The sequence below is a fragment of the Geotrypetes seraphini genome, chromosome 17, assembly GCF_902459505.1.
Source record: "Geotrypetes seraphini chromosome 17, aGeoSer1.1, whole genome shotgun sequence".
In the NCBI taxonomy this organism is placed as follows: domain Eukaryota; kingdom Metazoa; phylum Chordata; class Amphibia; order Gymnophiona; family Dermophiidae; genus Geotrypetes; species Geotrypetes seraphini.
The window spans coordinates 34,361,920-34,368,898 of NC_047100.1; positions in this window are offsets into that span (position 1 = coordinate 34,361,920).

The following is a 6,979-nucleotide window of genomic DNA, read 5'->3' on the forward strand; positions in this document are numbered from 1 at the left end:
CCCCTAAACAATAAAAACCCTTCCGGAACCAGCAGCGTCCCCAGCACTTAAAAGACGCGGCTTCGCGACCTTCTAATGCCGATTTCCTTGTCGCGTCTCTGTCTCTAATGATGTCATCAGGGTCGCGAAGCCGCGTCTTTCAAGTGCTGGGGACGCTGCTGGTTCCGGAAGGTTTTTTGTTGTTTTAGGGTGAATGGGAGGCTCAACGGGGTGGGCTGCACAGTGGGGGGAGATGGAAACAGACTGATCACCGGTTCTACTGCACAGGGGGGATGGGAGGCAGGCTGGCTTCGGGGGTGGGGTTGGGTCAAAGTCTGGAAGGCAGTAAGGGGGACATAGGAAGGAGGCACTGGGGGTACTATGGTCACAAGAGATAGGCACTGGGGGCACTTAGGACATGGGAAGGAGGCACTAAGGACGTAGGAAGGGGTACTAAGGACATGGGAAGGAAGCACTGGGTTACTAAGGACATAGGAAAGGGCACTAAGGACACAGGACAGATGCACTGGGGCCACTAAGGACATGGGAAGGAGGCACTGGGGGCACTAAGGACACAGGACAGAGGCACTGGGGGCACTAAGGTCAGAGGAAGGAGGCACTGGGGCCACTAAGGACATGGGAAAGAGGCACTGGGGGTACTAAGGACAGAGGCACTGGGGGCACTTAGGACATGGGAAGGAGGCACTAAGGACGTAGGAAGGGGTACTAAGGACATGGGAAGGAAGCACTGGGGTACTAAGGACATAGGAAAGGGCACTAAGGACACAGGACAGATGCACTGGGGCCACTAAGGACATGGGAAGGAGGCACTGGGGGTACTATGGTCACAAGACATAGGCACTGGGGGCACTTAGGACATGGGAAGGAGGCACTAAGGACATGGGAAGGAAGCACTGGGGTACTAAGGACATAGGAAAGGGCACTAAGGACACAGGACAGATGCACTGGGACCACTAAGGACATGGGAAGGAGGCACTGGGGGTACTATGGACACAGGACAGAGGCACTGGGGGCACTTATGACATGGGAAGGAGGCACTAAGGACGTAGGAAGGAAGCACTGAGGGCACTAAAGATATAGGAAGACAGCACTGGGGCCACTAAGGACATGGGAAGGAGGCACTGGGGGGTACTAAGGACGTAGGAAGGGGTATTAAGGACATAGGAAGAAAGCACTGGGGGGCACTAAGGACATAGGAAGGGGCACTAAGGACACAGGACAGAGGTATTGGGGGCACTAAGGATGTAGGAAGGGGTACTAAGGACATGGGAAGGAAGCACTGGAATACTAAGGACATAGAAAAGGGCACTAAGGACATAGGAAGGAGGCACTGGGGGGCACTAAGGACATAGGAAGGGGCACTGAGGGCACTAAGAACACAGAACAGAGGCTCTGGGGGGCACTAAGGACACGGGAAGGAGGCACTGGGGGCACTAAGGACACAGGACAGAGGCACTGGGGGCACTAAGGACATAGGAAGGGGCACTGAGGGCAATAAGGACACAGAACAGAAGCTCTGGGGGGCACTAAGGACATAGGAAGGGGCACTGAGGGCACTAAGAACACAGAACAGTGGCTCTGGGGGGCACTAAGGACACGGGAAGGAGGCACTGGGGGCACTAAGGACACAGGACAGAGGCACTGGGGGCACTAAGGACATAGGAAGGGGCACTGAGGGCACTAAGGACACAGAACAGAAGCTCTGGGGGGCACTAAGGACACGGGAAGGAGGCACTGGGGGCACTAAGGACACAGGACAGAGGCACTGGGGGCACTAAGGACAAGGGAAGGAGGCACTGGGGGCACTAAGGACACAGGACAGAGGCACTGGGGCCACTAAGGACAAGGGAAGGAGGCACTGGGGGCACTAAGGACACATAGAAGGAGGCACTGGGGGGTACTAAGGACGTAGGAAGGGGTATTAAGGACATAGGAAGGAAGCACTGGGGGGGCACTAAGGACATAGGAAGGGGCACTAAGGACACAGGACAGAGGTACTGGGGGCACTAAGGACGTAGGAAGGGGTACTAAGGACATGGGAAGGAAGCACTGGGATACTAAGGACATAGAAAAGGGCACTAAGGACATAGAAAGGAGGCACTGGGGGGCACTAAGGACATAGGAAGCAGGCACTGGGGGGGCACTAAGGACATAGGAAGGGGCACTAAGGACACAGGACAGAGGCAATGGGGGCACTAAGGACATGGGAAGGGGCACTGAGGGCACTAACGACACAGGAGAGAGGCACTGGAGCCACTAAGGACATGGGAAGGAGGCACTGGGGGCACTAAGGACATAGGAAGGAGTCACTGAGAGACAGGCAGGCATGGTGCAACAGAGCAATACAGGGGACCAGGGAGACAGAGACAGAAAGAATGACAGACAGCGTCCAAGGAGAAAGAGACGAAGAACCCCCCCCCCCAAAAAAAAAGACATCTACTCTAGCACCCGTTAATGTAAAGGCCTAAAACACTACTTATACATGTATTTTCCCCATCAGTTTCAGCTTCTTTAAATTGTATGTTTATTTTCTCGCCCACGATTTATCTACAGGTTGATTTTTATTTTATTTTGCTTTGTATTTGTGGATGTTTTCTGTATTGCCTCACACTCACCCTCTCTTTTATTAAATTGCACTAGCAGTTTGTAGCATGGTGAGCTGCGCTGAATGGCCCAGCGCGGCTGCTCCCGACACTCATATGAACTCTACAAGCGTCAGGAGCAGCGTAGGCCATTCACTGTGGCTCCCCGTGCTCGAAACTGTTATCACAGTTTTGTAAAAGGAGGCCACATATTTCCTATGAGCGTCGGGTCGGGAACAGCGCAGGCCATTTAGCGTGGCTCTCTGCGCTAAAAACTGCTAGTGCAGTTTGACAGAAGAGGCCCCAAGTCATTGAGATAAAAGCGTCACTTTACCTGCAAAGGACTGCATAGCTGACATCGATAACTCAGCTTTTCTGATATGAAAAGTGGAAGACTTGAAGTTCCATCTCAGGTCTTTTGGTACAGCTCATTCCACAGGGATAGTCCTCCTCTGTCTGACAGCAGTGACTCTGGGCAACGGCCAGGGATGGATTTCCAATGGCTGATCTGTGCCTAGAAGTGTCTTTTGCCATGACTTTAAAGAGGGAGCTGCATCTGCTTTCTCCTGCACTATGGTTAATTGGAGGGGGTTCCCCACCCCCTTGATTTGGTTTTAGAATTTTAATTTGTGAACCCCTTTGACTTCTATTACAGATATAACTCTGAACCGTACAGGACCCCAAAGTCTCACATGATCCACTAGCTCCAGAAACTGATGAAAGCAGATAAAAAGCTCTAATAGGAGGGAGAGCTCATATCATGCTGAGAGGAATAAAGAGAGCAGGAAGAAAAGGCAGTCAAAAATCAGCTTAAGAGGCAAGTGAGATGTGAATGGAGCCTCCCCCCGCCCCCAACTCAGCGTTCTATTAATGGACCTCGCTCCTGCCCCACAACATCGCCAGTGCCAAGACCCTCTCAAACACACTGAGTTCTTCCAAAGCATCTCCTCCTATTCTGCCAATGCACCTCCTTTCTGCTCTGCTGTTCCAGTTCCGAGACCCTCACACAGACAAAGAGATCCCTCTACCAATGCATCTCACTCCTTCCCTGGTATGGAGACCCTCATACACAGAGCTCTGCCAATGCACCTCATTCCTGCCCTGCAGCACTCTCTCTCTACTGCCTTCAGCTACCTATTCCATTCATTCTCTACATGTATTATTTCATTTGTCATACTTGTGTATCAAAACTTCTAGATGTGTGATGGTCGTATGAGACTGCTGAAAATCTGCTTTCCAGCTATCTATATTGTGTTCATGCTGTTATGACACTTGCACAGGGCTCTGAAGGTCTGCTCTTCAGCTGTCTGTGCTGTTTACAAACTGTGTGCATCTTATTAGAAAATTCTCAGGAGGAAATCGAATACCGAGGAACTTTTGTTATTTCACTGGTTTTTGAGCAGGACCTGAATTTAATTATGAAGGCCTTTTTTTGATTTCTCCATAGTCTTTTTATGGGACAAAAAATTAGAATTTTCCCTGATGTTACTAAAATAACACAGGACCGCAGAAAGTTGTTTCTAGTAGTGAGGGAAGAAGCTGTAAAAATGGGAGCAAATTTCTTGTTATCCTATCCATGTAAATGTCAGATAAAATATGTATTGTTGAGCCAGAGCAGCTTTGAATCTTTTTGGATGCAAAAAAATTAATGCAATAGTATTAGAGCTGTAAAGAAAAGAAGGCCGGTTTATACCGCATTAAGCTTTACTTGTGCGATGTCTTCTACTGCGAGCCTTGCCACCTGCCTCACGGGCCCCTGGCTAAGCACCATCTGGTGACCCCCGCTCAGGGCCAGGTGAGCCGAAGGCTGAGCCCCCACAAGATCGCCACCTGCAAGGCCCACGAGCTGGAGAACCACAGCATGTACTGACTGCATGCAGTTGCCATATGCCCGTCTGCTACCAGCGCCTGGAGTTGGGCAAACATTCCAGGGGCCATGTGGAAGCTGCACAAGGTGAGTGCACGTAATTAGTGCTGGAGGGATGCGGAAGCAACCAACACAATCCGTGCATTGGCACTCCATATGGGCAGGCCACCTCGAGGGATGGCAGGATGGGCAAGTTGCAAGCATAGAGAGGCTAAATAAATAGCTTAGCCCGCACTGAAAAGATAATTGGGCTACCCTGTGTTCATTTGGTTGATTTTGCGGGCACGGTGGGGGCGAAGAGCAGTGCTGCATGCTGCAAGCTTCCCTGAGTACTTGTGGGGGTTGTGTGTTCTCACTGCTTTTACTTTCTCAGAGTGCATTGCCAAAATCCAGGCTTCCTTTTCTGCAGTGCAAAGGATTTTCTGCAGAAAGGGGAATTAGCAGAGGAGTTGTGGACGTGCTAGGCAGTTTGGCTACTGAGGGGAAAGGCAATACCTAAAATGTAAACTAATCTGACCTTTCAGAAGGAAGCAGGGTAACAGGAGGGGCCTAGTTACTAAAAATTTGATCCCCTTTGGTGCCTATGGAAAAATATGAGTTCTTAGTAAATAGGGCTCTCGTTTTAGATTTGTATTATACTGCCTTTTCCTTCCAAATCTTTCCTGAAAGCCAGTTATATTCAAGTGCACTGTTAATCTCTGTGCAAGTGGACTTAGCAATCAAGTCTGTATGCATTCTAGCTGGATATAAATCTAAATGACTCAAAATTGATGTTTGAAATGGGGGAGGAAGTGACGTCATCGCCGCGGATGGGAGCTTGAGCTGCGAGCTCTGATCGGGCCCAGCGTTCTAACTGTCTATACACTGTGTAAAAGGCGCAATTTTTCTCTTCACTGGTGGTGGCGAGGCATGTGAAGGGATAGGGGACCCCATGGCAACGCGCAAAAAACTTCCCGGCGATAAACCCGGCCAGCGCACGATGGAACAGGCGCTGGGCCGGGCTGCACGGGTGTGGGCCCGGAGACCAGTAGCGGGGAGGCGGCGAGATTGAGCGGCACTATCGCGGCAATTGCCGATATGGTGGCAGAGCCCATGCAGGAGTGCGCCTCGCCGGACCCGCTCACGAAAGCGGACATGCAGCGCTGGATTTCGGAGGTAAAGTCCGAGATATCGGCCGTGGCAGTACAAGTCCAGGAGGTGGTGCAGGAGCTGCGCACTGACCTGGTGGAGGTGGGCACGAGGGTAGAAGTGGTGGAGATGCGTCTGGACAGCTGTGAGGAAAATGTGACTGGAATGCAACGGTCTTTGGAAACTGCTTCTGCTGACTACCAACTCCTATTGGATAAGGTCGAGGACCTGGAGAACCGCACCCAGCGTAATAATTTGAGGGTGCGGGGCTTACCTGATCTGCCAGAGTACAAAGATGTTCGCGCAACCACTGTCAAGCTGCTTCGCTGGCTTCTACAGGACGACACTCTGAAGCCGGGTCTTGAGCGGGCACATCGAGCTCTGGGACCACGGATCAACCCAAATATATTGTGCTTTGCCTCCAGAGCTTTGTGCTTAAGGAGCAGATCTTCCACAGAGCCTGAGAGATGGGCACGGTTACTTGGGAAGGACATCGGTTGGAGTTCTATCAGGACCTGGCTTCAGGCACGCTCCAGAAACGCCGGGCATTCCGAGAAGTGACTAAAGCTCTGCAGCGTAGCAATTTGCGCTACCGCTGGACTTATCCTTTTGGGGTAGTCATCTCCTTCAATGGAGTCCACACTAAAGTTACCACTGTTCGGGAGGCCTGTGTCTTGCTGCAACAAGCGGGTATTGAGATCCCGGAGGAGGCTGTTCCTGCGGTGGGAGCGGTGTCCAACCGTGTGGGGAACCCTGCCGCCTCCCGATGGCAGAGAGTGGAGAGTGGATCCCGGAGCGGGCGGGGAGGCCAAGGGGGAGGGCCTCCTCCTCGAGCTACTGCCTCTTCCTCGAGTGGCCCCTCTTGAGGGCTGACAGACTGTGTTTGTTTTGTTGCTGTTTTTTTTTCCCTTCACACCTGTGTGGGGTGTTTTTGGACTCACCCCTTGAGACTATGTTCCTGGGTTCTGAGTTTTGGGTGGGAGCATTGTGGGGGTTGCCCCTGGACTGGTTCTGGCATGTGGGGTGTGGGGTGGTTGGGGGACAGTGACTGTGATATGTGGGGGTGAAGTGTGGTGGGTGGGCATGGGGATTGTTTTTCAGGGGGATTGTTGGGTTGGTGTGTTTGCTTTTGGGGATTGTTGAGGGTGCTGTATTGACAGTTGGCAGTTGGTTGTGGGGATTTGAGTCAGGGGCTAAGGGGATGGTTCACTTCCTTGTATGTTGGTGGGAGCTCTGTGGACTCTCACTTTGGGGGGGGAGGGGTGGGTTGGTGGGGGGAGGGGGATATGGGGACGAATATGGTGGGGTTGAGTCTGCATTTTTTCTGATTTATTTGGATTATGGAGGGGTTCAGGTTGGTCTCTTATAATATCCGGGGTCTCAATTCCCCTAATAAGAGACG